Source organism: Plectropomus leopardus, chromosome 13, assembly GCF_026936395.1.
Source record: "Plectropomus leopardus strain MGB_pleo_1.0 chromosome 13, ASM2693639v1, whole genome shotgun sequence".
NCBI classification, from domain to species: Eukaryota; Metazoa; Chordata; class Actinopteri; order Perciformes; family Serranidae; genus Plectropomus; species Plectropomus leopardus.
The window spans coordinates 17,421,999-17,439,168 of record NC_142188.1 but is presented as its reverse complement, the minus strand read 5'-3'; the positions used below and the strand labels follow the sequence as shown (position 1 = coordinate 17,439,168).

General features: G+C 40.7%; 1 long non-coding RNA gene across 1 annotated transcript in view; it reads right to left on the bottom strand.

Moving 5' to 3' along the window:
* Nucleotides 1-8,038, bottom strand: part of LOC148187691 (uncharacterized) — a 106,897-nt gene extending 98,859 nt beyond the window's left edge. Inside the window, exon 1 of the long non-coding RNA XR_015778401.1 lies at nucleotides 7,850-8,038. This is a non-coding gene — a long non-coding RNA (uncharacterized LOC148187691). The remainder of the gene's footprint in view (nucleotides 1-7,849) is intronic.
* Nucleotides 8,039-17,170: the final 9,132 nt, after the last annotated feature.

Here is a 17,170-nt window from a genome sequence, read left to right as displayed (position 1 = left end):
ATTAATGCAACCCTCATCCCTACTCTAATCCCTGATTCAAGCACCTGTCAAAACAAGAGATTTCACATGCGCCCGTGAAAACCTTCACTTGTATAACACACGCAGGAGGTGCATGCAGGCCGTGCCGCACTTACTGAACCAGTACACAGAGCTGCACACTAAAAGACGTAGGCCAAAGATTAAAGGCTTTGTAGTGCAGAGTAAGAGAGAACATGGACTCACATCTCAGGGTGACAGAGTTCAATCAAGATGTCAAATCCAGCTGACCCCTCTAACCTGTAGCATCACTTCGACTTTCCTAAAACACGAGCTGCATTCTCGCTTCATGAATAACTATTGACACCTTTATTTCCAGTAGTCCACGTCTCATTCACTAACCCCAGGAGAGGGTGTGTGCAGAATCCTGTATAAGCATGGGGCAAATCCTGGGCTCTGGGGCAGATTAGTGGCAGGTTACATTGGCACCTTGGCAAAAAAAAAGGCACAGTAAATCTGAGGCATTCAAAACACAGCTGGCACATGGTCCATAAGTTATATCAGCATCGGACTAGCACAAGATTTAGTGCGTGAATCATGGCCTGGCATCACAACAAGTAACTGTGGCTGGGGGAACTGTGCTTTGTTTCCCTCCTCCATGAACATTTGATAGAGCTCAGAGCAGGAACATAGGACAGGCAACGCCAACAGAAAGAGGTTAATGAGAATAGAAAACATAGTATGCTTTTAAAGCCTTTTTATACCAGGGACAAAATGAAAGAAAAAGGCCTATAAGTGGATAACTGAGTAAAACCCAGAGCCCCCACACATCTGGAACATGAACTAACGCTAAAAGACTCATATCTGGGAGTGGCCTCTGATATGTACATCATGTAGTGGCCAGAGCCTTATTTCACAAAACTCGCAACAAAGTGTTGGATTGACAGACAGACTATCCCCCTCCTGAGAGCCATAGCACGGATAGAAAACAGACCAGTAGAGATTTATTTGTTAAAGATTGCTGCAGATAGAAAATAAAAGCCAATAGACAATACTAAATCGTGTTACAGTTCTTGTTAGGCGACTCAGCTGAGATGTGAGAAGAAAACTCATTTATTATTTGTAAAAACCCAGAAGTGATATTCATTTTGCATGCTAGGGGTAATAAACAGAACGGTCTCATTACACAAAGTATCGAAATCAAGGTTATGAGCCTGTCTGACTGGGATATTATACAGATTCTCAAAGACATAAATGACAAGTAGAATTTCAAAAACTTCTGTTGTCTTGTGTTTTTCATCCAGATTATGAGCTATAGAGTTTTCAGAGAGGATGTCGCACCATGTGTGTGAGGTGTTGGAGAAGCGAGGAGGGGGGTTGATTTCATGACTAAAACAAGCCCCAAGGCCTCTCCAGATGCCTCATCTGAATAAATGAGTCCTTTTAATCAATAAGTCATCTACCCTCTGTGAAGAGTACTGAGGCTACACAATCATCCAAAATAAATACACATCACATCCACATACATGCCCGCATATAAACACATTCACACTGGTGAGAGAGAGAAATGCAAACTACCGAAACAGAGACAAATGCTTTTATCTCGTCAAAGCCAGAAAGATAAAGAAAGCTTCTGTCCACATGATCGAAAACTGTGGATATGGAGCCATCTTCTCGCTGTGGACCATTTCCTTCTGATCATTTTATTTCTGATCAAACATTAAACAGAAGCTAAAAGGCCAATCCGTGCAGACACTGTAGAAATTATTCAAGTTCAGTTAAAGCTTTGATAAAGGTCCAGGTTGTTCAAAGGCTCTGCACACCAATGGTAAACTCACACGGGCGATTTCAGTCATTCAGCCAGACCTGTGCCTGAAATCACCCCTCGGTTCACTCATTCACTGTCCCACTTAATAATGGGCACTCAACAGCTGCGTCAGCATAGTTTCACCGAACCTTATTAGAGGTCTAATCAGCCACAAGTGAAAACACCTGTGCAGGTGTGCTGGGCCTTTAATAGACAAGTTAAGGTTGCTTATGGACCAGCAAGAACTAACAATTAAATATTAAAAATGGAGAAATCGAACTTGTGTTTGTCGTTTTTTGCATTGATTAACGAGCAGGGTCTGTGTAACGCTTATCAGTTAAATTTTCCACATCACAATTGAAAATTGGAAAACTGAATTCTTGGCTGGCTAGGGCAGTTTAATTCAAGAACTGCATCCGGTCATGGCAGCGCACAGACATCGCTGCTGGAGGTGAGTCGCATGGGTTTTCCCCTCTAAATGCACATTTGTCAGAGAAGGCAACTCATGAGGAAGACTCTGTGTTTATGTAAATACACAGCGGCCCTTGCCACCAGTATACTGACAGACATGCCTCCTGCATTCTGTCCCCGCCAGGTTATAGCTGAATAAATACATTCAAATATTTAATGTATATTATACAGGCAGAATCCACCACTTTATCATCCATTAATGAAATGTAGGTCTCATAAATGATGAAAAAAGACTTATGTGTTAACTTACTGACTCTTTTCTCCCCGCTCTCTTTCTCTGCTGCTGTTTTTAAAGATAAAATATTTTAGTCCTGCTCCGTATAAACACACACCATTATTTCCACCTCCACTGGATTAAACTGAAGGCTCTGCTCTTTATTTACTTGTTGCCATGGTGAATCATAGTAGCAGGGCTCCACTAATGATGGTTTACAATCACCACAGACACACACACACACACACACACACACACACACACACACACACGCTTAAAAGTACAGTTCAGCCTAAAATTAAAAATACAAACTCTTTATCAATCTAGATGGTTTTGGTGTGAGCTGTCAGGTGTTGGAGACATTTCCCTCGTCGCAGTGATATGGCTGTCGAAAGATGTAGAAAGAGAATAGTTCTTGATGAGAGTAAAACAGCTCCCAGATAAGAAGAAAAATATATATTTTTGATTTTGGGGTGAACTGTCCCTTTAAATCAAACTGTACATCCGACTTGTTTGAAGTATCCCTCTCTGATCAGCTGTTCTGAAACCCAAAACTCAGAGCTGCCCATCCCAAGTGTCCTAATAAACCACGACCGCATAACAGTGAGCCTGCGTGCACATTACCAGGAGCCTGAAACTGAAGGAGCTAAATGGAATTTGGCCATCATTAATTTTTATTATACCTGTGCTTTTCGTGTCGCACTGTGACATGTCAAAATGTCTGTTGACTTACAACTGCCACAGGCAGAGGCAAGATTTCCAAACTGAAACACAAAAATAAACCAGGCCTTGCTGCAAAAATGCCAAGAGATATTCAACAGACGTTAGAGTAATCCAGCACTGTGCTATATGTAGCTGTGGCTGGCTGTTTACTAGTATTATATACTAAAACTTATATCTGGTTCTTGCATGAGTTTTAATAATATAAGCAGCATGTTATTCATATCATGAGTAAATCATTGTAGTGCATATAAATACACTGATTTATGCAATATTATGGCTAATATTAAATTAATATTAATATTAAATTAAATTTAAAAAAAAAAAGAACAATCATGACAAGATTTATGAGTTGCACTGACACCAAAATTACCAATACATGACCGAAATTAGATTTGTTTTTAAAATGAATAAATAAGATAAAATGACTTAACAAAAAAGCAGACAAATGGCAAAAAATGGGAAAATAACGAAACAAAGAGAAACAAAAAAATAAACAAGGAGGTTCAGTCCTCACAACCAGGCAGGGAGGTCAAAGAATCAATAGACTATATATTCAGCAACTTCAAAACCAAACTGTCTTTATGTGGTGTTTCAAAGCTATTTTTCAGCAGTTATGTGTCTCTGAAAGTGCGCACAACCGATCCACTGGTTGAAACATCTTAAAAAGCTCTTATAGTCCTCCATGTAACATCACCTTAAAATGCAACAGCTCCGTGACTTCAAAGCTTTTTTGCATTTCATTCACCTTCAGTTTGTCAGCTGGGATGGTGCCAATTCTTTTTTATTCGCTGCCATAGAGATATCGCCAACAGTGCTGAAGTGACAGCCGCCGGTGGAACAACAGAGAGAGGAAGAGGAGGAGAGAAATGGCAAAAGAGACAGTTTTGAAAGAAAGGGAGGGATAAGATGAGCTATTGTTCTCACTGTCTGTTCTTCAGGTTCAAATAGCCAACAGGTGTAGGAGGGGAGCTGTCGCAAAACAGGGCGGCGGACACCATGGAAATTTGGATGGAAGCTCGTGTCAAAATGACAACCACTCTCCTCTCCATCATCATTTCTCTCTCACGCTCAAAGAAAGCTCTCTATAGTCATGAATATTTCATTTTCATACTTCTGAAAAAGAGAAGTGTGCCGTTTGTACTTCCGCTGCTCTGCATACTAACGAGAAGCTCTTCCCTTTTTGGGCAAAAAAAATTATCCTGTGAAGTAAATGGATGTGATGAGGAATGAGGAATGAGGATGAGGGATAGAGAGAGAGAAGGCAGGGGAGCCTAATCAGTGGAATCAAATTTGCGCTCTGTACGACTGATTGAACACCTTCGAGCATTAATCTCACTTTATTGTGAAGGTAGCCCTGAGTGAAGGCCTTCCCTGCCTAGCGGGGTTAGAGAGTTTTTAGATGAAAACTCACACCTCGTAAATCTCTGAGGCTATGAACAGTCTGCTAGGCTTCGATTGGGGTCATGCCCCGTCTGTGTCATGCATAAGGACATTTCTGTTTTTGTTACCTGACAGCCATGTTTTAACAAATTTCACCCATTTCAACTAATTAAAGTCATATAATTTAAGCGTCATATTGTTGGCCTGTCACTTTAGCAGAAAAGTTCATTTTTAGGCTAATACTTTGTGTTAAAGCCGTTATCTGCCGGTATGGATGACGTGCCATCTTTCTATTATTCACTCTATCATTTAAGCCTTTTTCCTTCTAAATTATGTCTTTTTCCTGTTGCTTTTAGTCTTTTTATCTCTAAGATCTGCCTCTTTTCCCTGTACACTTTCCTTGCAAAGCGCTCATCTTATTCCAGAGGTATTAAGAGTGTGATTCATAAAACATCCAAGGACATCCCTGAGTGTGTGTGTGTGTGTGTGTGTGGGTGGGTGGGTGTGTGCGTGCGTGCGTGTGCGTGTCTGTCCAAGGAGAAGACCAGCATGGTGCTGCTGAGGCCTAAATCTGTCTCTAACTCTTAATTAAACCCTGGGCTCCAGTGGCCCTAACTTATTAAAGACCCAGAGTATGTAACACAAACACACCTAGTAACACACAGACACACACACACACACACACACATACAAACACACACACACACAGCTGTACTCACACGCTTCCTTTAAGCTCACAGCATCCCACCTTTAGTCTACCAATGATTTAATGCATCTCAATATTGCACCTTCAGCGGCTGCTTAGTGACCCACTTGCAGAGAAATAAATTATTTCCTGGATTTGTTCAGCTCTCGCTCCAAAGTACTGAAGGAGGTTTTGCAGGATGGCAACTGAGTGGAGTTTACACTTTTAAAAACAGTTTTAGTGGAATTTGTAATGTATAACTTGACAGTTTACGCAGCTGGGAAAGTAGCAGAGAAGTTCAAAGAAAGAGAACATAGCCTTGACTTGGGGAAAATTGCCAAATATAATTAAGGAAAAATGCAATGTTGCCTCAATGATTTTTTTCATCATATCATGATCATAACCAACACATTTACGTCAACACCTGGTTTGTGCAAGGGGAAGATTACCATCATGGCTAAAAGCAAACAAATGTCCACAGTGACTTCTAGCACAGTGACAAACCAGGCTACCAAAAACACAACTCTTACTCACTCTATATAGATGCCAGCCTACTACTGAATGTTGCTATTTAAATCACTTTACATCATTTAAATCACTACTAGAGCTGCAACAATAGGGCGATTAATCAATTAGCTGAAAGACAATCAATCGCCACATACTTTGATAAGCCATTCATCATTTCAGTCATTTTAAGACAAAACATTTACTGGTTCTAAATTTGAGAATTTGCTGCTTTCTTTTGTCATTTATTATAGTAAAAATAAAAGAGTCTTTGAGTTTTGGACTGTCAGACAAAATAAGTTAAAGACATAACTTTGGACTCCAGGAAACTGTGATGAATGTATCTATCTATCTATCTATCTATCTATCTATCTATCTATCTATCTATCTATCTATCTATCTTTTTAATTAATTGATTCATTGTGAAAGTAATTGTCAGATTTAATTGATAATGAAAATAATTATTAGTTGCAGGCAGCCCTAACCTCTACTGCAGTAACTTACATATAACCACAACTCGAGTTTCAATCTTGCCATCCTTTATCTGTCATAAACTGTACATCAAATTAATTTCCACTCTAGTGGAACAGCATGTCAAAATACCAACATCCTTTCATTCATTAATACATTCATTATCCGTAAAACCACACCACAAACCACAAACCACAAACCCTTCACATGGTCACAGGGGGATTAAGCCTATCCCAGCTGAGTCTGAGCAAAAGACGAAGTACACCCTGGACAGGTTGCCATCAGGGCTGGCACACAGATACAGACAATCATTCATACTATGGGAAATTTGAAGTCAGCAGTTAACCTAACCTGCATGCCTTTGGACTGTGAGAGGAAGCCGGAGAAAACCCACGCTGACATGGGAAGAACATTCAACTCCAAACAGGAGGGCCGCAGCCAGCCTGCAGGTTCGAGACAGCTAACCACTGCACCACCACTGTGCCGCCCATCCTCACATTTATCTTCACTCCACACCAGCAAAGTATCAATATTCATTAAAATATCATAGATTTCAACACTCAAAATACTGATATAAATATGGTTTACCCTCAGTGTGCTTCTTGACTGTCACCATCAGCTGCAGTCATTCAAGACAAAATCCGGAAAGTTGATATGTTTAAATGCTGACAAAACAGGACTGAAAATCATATCAAATTTGGCTCATCCTGTAGCTTAATGGGGCCTGAATGAGAAGCCCACACACACAAACAAAAAAATAACAGCAGTTACGCCTACTCATTAAGTAATTTTGAAAATTCAGCAGGCTAAATGTTACACAAAAAAACCAAGAATAAAACTCCAACAAAAAAATAATTGCCCATAATCACTTCTTGTAGCTATTTTTATTGTGTTATCAAAATGACAAACTAATCCACAATGTTTTACAGAGCTTTTCTACAGATATGGATAATCAGTCAGCTAAATACTATAACTCAACAATATGGGGGCCTATTTAATTTCATAAAGCCATCACTGACAGAGATAATGCAATAAAATTAAATCAGAGAGCATCCCAAACACCTTCAATTAACCTCAAGTTAACCACCTTATGTTAGAAGACCAATACTCATTCACATTTGCAGCTTGGAAAAAGTCTAGTTTCTCACCCAGCTAGTGTAGTTTGAATAAAATACACACAAACTTCAGCTGATGTCCACTTCACCACTGCAGCCATCTCCCAGTCTTAAATGTAAGGGGAAAGGTGGCAACCACATTATAAGAAGACAGAGCCATCACACACACACACACACATAACACACTCATAAACAACTCTCCAACCTCTGACACTTAGTCTGGTGTGTTTACCAATGACCACACACGCAGCCGTGGTGTAAAAGCACATCCAGAGATCCTCTAATACAGGACTTAATGAGTCATATGTATTCAGCTGCTGTGCACGCACACCGGTAAATTCATCTCCACATATCTGCCGGCGACACCTCAGTCTAACCTAAATTACACCGACACTTGCACGCACAGACTAGCAATTAGCATAGCATTTATCACAGAAACAAACAGAACTGAAATGCTCAGAAAACCAGCAGGACACACACTGAAACACACGCAGCTGTCTTACCGGAAACGAAGTGTCGCAGTTGAACGTTTTTGTCACGGGCAGCCGTCGGTGTCAGCTCCAGGTTAAAGTTAGTCCCACTGTCTCGTTGTCCCCGTCCTGCTCTTCACTTGACTGTTTCTTCGTTTTCTTCATTTTTTTCCAAAGTAAACGCGTCCGTAGGTATCGTATGTCCAAAAATGGCGGGCTAACCTGGATTTGGTTAGGCCGCAAGGTGAATTCAACCGGAACAAGCGCTGTACTTTCTGCTGTGTGCGCGCAGCAGCGCCACCCTCTGGCGCTCAGAGTAAACGCGTGAAAAACACAGGCGGGAATTATCAGACTAATGATGGCTGATTGCCATTAAGCTGATTTGGCTAAATGACTTACTGCGATAATTAAATTGAACAAAGCCACTGTTAATGTGATGAGTAACACCTGTTCTTTTCCTGCTACGACAAGTCAAAATGTGTGGGTAACATTGTGTGTAACATTTACTGTGCTTATGTAGACTACAATTTAGAGGTACTTGTACTTTCTTTTATGGTACTTTACTCCACTACATTTTGTTGGCAGATGTTGCACTTTTTAGTCCACTATAATTTTTGACAACTTTAGGTTACTGGCTACATTGTAGATTTTGATTATTCAAAATCTACTAATAAATTACATTATAGGTTAAGGTACCCATCAGTATATTTAGTTACAGAGTTCTGAATTAACACCCGCCAACCTGCCAAATGCGGGTTAAAATTCATTTTGGCGGGTGGTAATAAAAACTTACTAGCCAGTTTGGCCGGTGATGCATGAGGCATTGCATGCATGATACATAACGCTCTCAGTCATCTGTCCCCCTGGCAGTACTTTCTACATTTCCCATGAACACTGTGCCGTAATGCTACGTGATGACGTGTCATAAGCCCATTGGCTGCGGCATACCGGTATTTCACGCTACAGTTTGCAGTGAAACGAGCGCGAGAAACCATGGAAACGAAAACACGAAGAAGAAGAAGAACAAACGGAGCCAGAGCAGGGAGCATAGACCGAAAAAGGAGGGAGTTAGCTAGTAAAGTAAAGTAAAAAGTTAAGTTAAACTAAATGCGGCAGTGGCTGGGACAGACTTCTGGGGGCGAGGAGAGGAAGGAGGCAGGGGACGAGGATATCGACAGAGCGTGCGAAACGAGGAAAAGAAAGTTTAATGGCCAATGGCTGACGGATCGTGAATGGCTTTTGTTTGATCACAAAAATGTCTTCATGTTTTGTCAGGAGTGCCGCGTGTAAGCGAAAGAAAAAAAAAGAAAACGAACAATTTCGTGGTGGGAACTAATAATTTTAAAGACGAGGCAGTAAAGGACCATGAGAGTGCCCGAAGTCACAAGGATATCCTAAGGCTCAAAACTGCCAAGTCAGGTCTCATCGCAGAGAGCCTTGCTGGGAGAAGCCTCGCTTTATTGAAGACGTCTGTGATGGAGAAGATGTAGCTATTTTTTCGAAATGCCCACACCATCGGAAAAAAGGGCAGGCCTTTCACCGACTTCGCATGGATGTGTGAGTAACTGAATTAACGTTACTGTTTACATGTTACAGAAACAGTGCATTTAATATGATACAGAGTGCTTCCATAGACACAGGTGAAACTTTACGTTTGGGGGTTTCAAAAAGAAAAAAAAAACTCACTGAAATGTACTGTGTTATAGCCTACAACACAGTACATTTCAGATGATAGATAATAGATGGATAATTGAGGATAGATATTTTGTTGTATCTATTGTACTTTCAGTGTGTTTTTCATTCCAACAATGTTAATTAAATGATCAAATGCATTCAGTGGCACTCATAATCTCTCTTATTTTCACCGGAAAAAATTTGCCTTGTGGAAATTCTGATTGACTGGTATCTTTAGAAAGTTGCCAGTTACATTGGCTGGTGATCAAAAAAAATAATTTAAAACCCTGTTTAGTTACCAGCAGCAATAATAGTAATGTTTACACATTAACCTCAGTAACCTCAGTAATAGCCTTTGACATACATAAGTCTACAAGGGTACAGGCTTTGTTTCAACATGTGGGGGCACACATATGAAACTTGGGGTTTGGGGTTTCTCTGCCAGAAAAGTTTGTGCATTAGACACTTAATGCCCGACATTCTGGTTATTTTCTTTATTCTATTGTGGCTTTTCTGCAAGTTATGGTTTAAATGTTGTTAATTTTGTAATAAGTGTCCTCTGCGACTTTCATGTTGTTATTGGAAGGGGGACAAGGGATTCACATGTTTAGATATTAAGCAAGATGTGTCCCCTGTTTAACCTCTGAAATCAAGACGTGTGTGGTATGTGCCAATCTGTGAAATGAGTACATTTGCTTTTGGTGCTTAAACTATATGTTGATGCTAATATCTTTGCGTCATTACGTAAATAAGATTTTGAATGCAGGACTTTTACTTGTAACAGAGTATTTTTACACTGTGGTGTTGGTACTTTTACTCAAGTAAAATAATTGAATGTTTCTCTCACCTCTGGTGCTGTGAAACAACCATACAAAGAAGAGTTTGAATAGACATATCACACATATTGTGCTTTGCCATGCATTCTGTGATGTACAGCAGCTTGTGCATAATAATGAGGAATATGATGCATTACAGTCAGTCCTATTTTATTTATATACTCTGTATGCAGCATTTGTGTCACTTTTTTCACAGCACATCTTGACTATCATAGCAGGTACACCATTATCATAGCAAGCACAGGGGTAGTGACATAAATGATGGCTGGGCCCTACTATTGTGCAAGCTGCCTCACTTATGTGGCTTTTACTCAGGCACTTAAATATAATGGATTCATGTTATTATAGTAACACCTGCGCTTTCCTGCTTAAACATGTGAAAATGTCTGAAGGCTATACAGTAAAAATATCAATTTGAAATTAGCATTATGAGACAAGTTTAACTATGTAAAGTTAATTAGTTAAAACACCATTATGCTCTGCATAAAAATTGCCTTTCAAAATAAACTTCCTGCCCCTTAATATTGAACTTCTGTTGGATGTGTTAGGAAAGACAGGGGTTTGCAGGTGGCTGATCTGTAGCAACAAAATAGAAACAAACCTATTTGAAGTAGACAGTTTTCAGAAATTTTACAGTTTTCATTTGTTGTCTTCATTCATTGACAGTGCTGACGAGTAATTAGTACAAACCCTTCCACTGCAAGTAGAAATTATTATACAGTCCAAGCTCATTCATCTGGCACAAACAACTGAAACTGATAAAACACTGTCATAAAAATAAGGGTACATGCATTAAAAATTTGAAAAAGGACACGGTGTGTCAGCCTCAAGAGGGCAGACAATCTGCATCAGGTGTTAAAAGAATATCATATCAATGTTACTGACAGATATAATAACAACACCGTGGAGAAAAAAGCAAACAAAAATTAGAATTTAAATGTAATGTGTAACCCCTCATGGGTTCATCAATAATAACCTCAGTTCATTTTAAAAACCAACTCCAATCTCTATTCCAGGAATAACACAAACACATTTTAGTATTCATTAAACTTCTGACAGATTTGCAGGCTCTCTGGTGAATTCCACTTTCTCAATTTAAAGTCATAGTCGCAAGAGAGAGCCGGCAGCAGGAGGGAGAGAACAGAGGAGTGTCAAAGGCGGGGGAGGAGACGGAGAGACAAGAGATGAGTCCACAGGGGAAATTGACAGACCCAAAGATGAATCATCTTTGCACTGAGAATGAATTGGCCATTTAGCTCCGTGTGTGTGGAGCAGAGAGTTTGTTTGTGTGTGTGTGTGTGTGTGTGTGTGTGTGTGTGTGTGTGTGTGTGTGTGTGTGTGTGTGTGTGTGTGTGTGTGTGTGTGTGTGTGTGTGTGTGTGTCACGATGCAGTGCTAGGGGAGACAGCAGCATTTGCCCTGTGACGAGGCCGTGCAGATTGGTGTGAAGTGAGAAGCCAGTTCAGATCTGCGTGGCAGCACTGTGCATGTCACATTGGATCTGATGGCACTGAGTTAAAGGGGAAACAGCGGGGCCGTCACATTTATAAGCCCCTCTGTTCTGCTGATGACGAGGGAGGAACAAGTCCAGCAGCACACTCTGTCCACAAGCCAGAGGTATGAACCTCCAGTGCTGCACATCAAAAGATGAAAGACACAAAAGTCATACAAAGTAAAACTGTTGCAGGCTATGGTGGAAAGTTACAGCTACTCAATTTTGAGGTGCTTGTACTTTGATTATTTCTACGTGATTTAAATTTACACTTCTACTCCACTTAATCGATGTGACAGCTATAGTTACTAGTTTCTTTGCAGATTAAAGCTGCAGCTGTCAGTTTAATTTCTACATAATTGAGCAAAAATCACATAATAAACTTTGAGTATATTGTAATTCATGTTGTTTAGGAAAACACTAAACCTCTGCACTCACCTCTGGGCTCTGATTTCAGGCTTTGGAAAATCCAGCCTTTGATGGGCCAATCACAGGACATTTAAAAGAGAGTTTGTTCTTATTGGCTGTTCTACAAATGCACATGCACGTCCGCTTAGTAAAAGCCTGATATAAAATAGGGGAATCCTTAAGGGAAAGTTGCTATTCCAGCATGGGCAGCCACTGTCTGCACTCCTCCTCAGCCAACTACAACCATGCTGCTTATATGCAGCTGTATATAATAATACAGCGATGTGACATACATAATAAAACTTGTCTAATGAGTGCTTTTACTTTTGATACTTTAGGTAAATTTGACCAATTATATTTCTGTACTTTTGCTCACAGATTGCCTCCAGACATCAAAGAATATTCTGCTTTGAAGAATAATTTGTGTTACCACCAAAAAAAGTTCAATAAACTACTTACAAATTAAAATCCCATCTCTGCCTTCTCCCTCTTTCCAAAATCCATGAATATGCAATTATTTTCCATTTAAGGTTAAAATAAAGGTTAAAATGGTTCAGCTGAGAGATAAATATACATCTCCAGTATTTATTACAGGGTAAGCAGTCAAAAGTGCAAGGCTGGGAAATGATGATGCAATCACGTGAAAGCTCGCAGCTGACAATCATACCTCTGACAGTGAGGAGGAGAGATTGAGTTAGAGAGAGAGAAAGATGGAGAGAATCTGATCAAAGAGGCATAATAGAAGAGGGCAGACGGCGGAGGGGGCAGAGAGAAGAGCATCAGTTGTTGTGCTGACTATTAAGATATGTACAGTTGAAAGTAACAGATTGTGAGGGTCTGAAATGAGGCAATGGGCCCCACAGAAAAGCAATCACATGCTGCTGAAAGGAAACTACTGGATGTGCTCAGTGGGCATCATCGATCAGGGTTTGAGGGCTTAATTAAGCATCAAGACTAAGTGACATGAGCTGCAGATGCATCAAACTTTGTTTTTTAAGTGTCCTTCACAACTATACTGTTAGTATCCAGCCCTCGACCTTGTTGTGTTTGTTGTGTCCTCCTCTTTGCTTCTGGCTGCAGCCCTCTGTGATTAAAGTGTAAACAAAGTTGTGAATGAATGGCGCCAGCCTCTATGAGAGAGCTAATGAGGAAAAAAGTTCGGTATTCATGTTTGCTTGAACACCCGTGGTGAAGCGTGCCCCTCGTCCATCACTTGACAACATCGAGGCCAGTAACCAGATGAAGGGGGGCAGTGAAATTTCCTGCTCTGCTCCAAAAAACTCCTTGAAACCCTGGAGATTTAATTAATCTTCATTTCCCTCCCGCTGCTTTGTGCCATGTCCCCGTCTCTCTCTGCAGCATCACCTCTCTCCATCTCCGAAATGAAACCTCATGTGGAAAAACTTCCCGCTGAGTGAGGTTGACACACTGTGCGTGTTTGCGTAAAAAGGAACCAGCCTGCGTGCATGCATGAGCAAACTGGTGGATTCACATCACCGACGCTGTGAACATTAGCCATGAGTGTGAAGGAGCCAGTTAAACAAACTTCTCAGGCAGAATTACAATCCTGGATCCAATTCAAGAACATGAGGACTTTGCGTGCGCCGTAGAACAGGAGATAAACTCAACCTGGATGAACGTTATTAGTCCTTGCTAACATAAATAGCACCTGTCATCTGAGCGCAGGGGTTTAGTCACAACATCACTCTGCATGTAGGTCTCAGCAGCTCAGTGCTTCCCACCACATTAACTATGAAGACAAGTAAAGTTCAAGAGAATGAGATGCAAAAGTCACCCCACTTCCTTTCATGCCTCCTGACTTTTCACCTCTGCTTTTTTTCCATCAGCTGAGAAACTAAAATATCCACCACATTTGATTTATAATAAACCTCTGGCTTCTCTCCTGCATCCATCTCTCTATCCTCCTGGCCCGTCGTTGCAGTCTCCAGCGTGAAACCAGACTGAATAATTGAACACTGAACAGAAGATTCATGAAAAGATTGGCTGCCAAAGCGCTCCGGGGGCCCGAGGCTCGACACAAATCTCCAGAAACTGTGAGAGAAAGCAACAAACTCATCCATATTTACTGTCTCATCACATCGCTGTACGCTCAGGGAGGGAGAGGGCTGTGTGCTTCAATGTATGAAGGTACAGGTGATCCAAATAAATAAAGAGGTGAAGTGATGTTTAAAAGGCCTGCTAGTAATGGGCCAGTAGTGAAGTTGAAAACGGAAACAAAGATCGTAACTGAGACAGTTTATTATGCAAGATGGTGGAGACGCTACAGTTTAACAGTGACCAATCAACCTCGGTTATATCAATAGTCAAGTTTTAAGCAACACTTAAGAGTATAAAAGTTCTTCACTTCAGAGAAGATACACTTATCACGACAGTCAGCAAAATCTAAGAGTAAGCCCACAAAAGTCAAGTCAAGAAAAGTCAGTTTTATCTAAATAGCCCCAAATCAGAACTTTTCCTCAAGGAGCTTTACAATCTGCAGTGACATCCCCTCCGTGCTAAGACCTTTGATTTAGATAAGGAAAAGCAACCCAAAAACCCCTTTAACTGGGAAAAAAAGAAGAAACCTCTGGAAAAGGAACAATTGAGGCTGTGGCTCTTGGTGCCAGATACTGACGCACCAAGGCACACCCTTTAGCAGCAGTATTGGACACACTAGGCGGTGGCATTTTTTAAGGCACCGAGTGGCTGACGTAGTATAAAGAGCAAGATGGGCAGAACAGGAAATGGATGGGTCAACAAATTGCAGACTTAGGATGTCAGAATTTCTGAGTCCCTAGTCACAAATTCAACTGGAATGCCCCCTGAAGTCAGAATTCCCAAAGCCAGAGGAAACTCACCAACCTGACTTCAAAGTCCTTGATGGAAACTTCCCGTGAAAATTCGCTCTGTCAGCCAATCACTTTCATGGTAGTCTGTATGCTAAATTCAAGAGTGTGCACCTGAGCACGTGTTATGGTCGGCTCCCCTGTCTGTGTGACCTGTGAATTTGCTGTGCTGGCTCATAGACTGACCAACATGTTTTCATCCCAAGTCATCATATATTGCCGCTTTGCAGTGGACCTCCAAGTCTACATATCACACTCTAGGTATCCTTCTGCATCTACTATTGATGTTCTGGGATGTCTTACTGTGATGTCAACACAAGCACATGACAAGATTTAGCTTATGTTAAGGCAAGAAAAGCACATGGCAACCAATGCCGGGACGTCAACAAAAGCACATGCTGGCACAGATGGTTATATTTAGGCAAAAGAGGCACATGGTAGGGTAAAAATCGCATTTGTACAGGAAGAGAACACCAGTCTCGCGCACAACAGCCCGCCCTAGAAGGACCTTTATGCTCCGTATATTATGTTGTTACTGGCAGGTTGCTGTCTGGCTGTTTCAGTGTGACTTTCTGCATTGCCCAAAATAGAACTCAAGTGTTTGTGTCTTATGCAAAAAGTGGTTTAAATTTGAGAGCATTTGATTGGCTGTGTGAAAACAAGCTCTACATCTATATAGATGGGGGAATTTTAATTATTTATTGCTTCTGTCTCTGATTTTTTGACAAAAATATGAACACATGACGTAATTTATGAAGCAGATATGTTTGTTGTAGCAGAAAATAGAAGGGCTTAAATGATGTCTTAATTATAGAAAATTGACTGAAATTGAAACAATAAAAAAATTAAACTAGAGCATGTAGGAAAATCTTCTGCTGTTAGGAGGCAGTACATCAGAGAAATATAATACAGGGAATCTATTACCACATTGACAAGTGCAGTAAAAATGAAGTTGCAGAGAAAAGTTTGCAAACAAAATCAATGCCAGCTTTATTGTTTGTGCAGTTGAGAGATACAATAAAAAACAACAACAAAAAAGCAAACGGTAATTACAAGAGAGGGATTGAGAGAAAGAGAGAGGGCAAAGAAAAAGCACGTAAAGAGAAGACAAGCATCGTGCCACCCATTTGCTGATTTATTTGTTCCCCTCCTTCAACCCCTCTCTCTCCTCCCCTCTGTTTATACCCCACCATCAAAGTTTGGCCCCCTGAGTCTAATCCACAGCCGCACAGGCCCGGGCACACACAGCGTGAAAAACCAGATCAACGCACTGAGCTTCAGCCAGTTTCTTCTGAAGATTCACAGGGTTTAATGAAGCACAGTCAGAACACTAAATCATTCACACACACACACACGCACACACACACATACATACTAATGTTTGGTACAGCTGCATCTTTCAATATAATTAGAGCATATCTGGTGTGAAATGCCACGGTGATGCAGAGGTGTCATGACAGAAATGTAAGACGAGAGAGACAAACAGACAGAGAGAGAAGTGGCGACAGTGACAAAGTCATTTGATATCCTGGCTTTGAATCTGTAAGTGTGAAGTCACACAGACACACTTAATACTTCTTATGAAACCAGCTCCCTGCCAAGTCTTAAAGCTTATAACATGCCTGTGTATATACCTCAGTTAGTGACACCGTAAAACATTCTTAAAAGGTCATACTCATGTCTATATGTGCGTATGTTAGTATTATGTCCAGAAATGCAGAAAAATGGTTGCTTCCTTCTTTAAAAAAACAGGGGGACAACTTTAGAGTTGCTTCTAGAGGAGATCCCAAGATTTCCAAGCATGATGGGATGATGATGATGAACGCTGAAAATTGATTTTAATTGCGATATATCAAATTAAAACAAGGTAATTTAAGTTAATTCATTAACGTTATCCATCATCCTGCTTCCTCTTTTGACTGTCAACTCCCTTGTAGACCCAGCAGGGATTTCATCACTGTGAGATTGACTGCTCAGGCCTTCTTTGATTATAGAAAGGTTGTCAGTTTGGTTATGCTGCGTTCACACACTCCACAAATGGTCCAATTTCCCAAGTCATTCTACGGCTTTGTTGTGTTCATGTGTTTTACATCGTAATG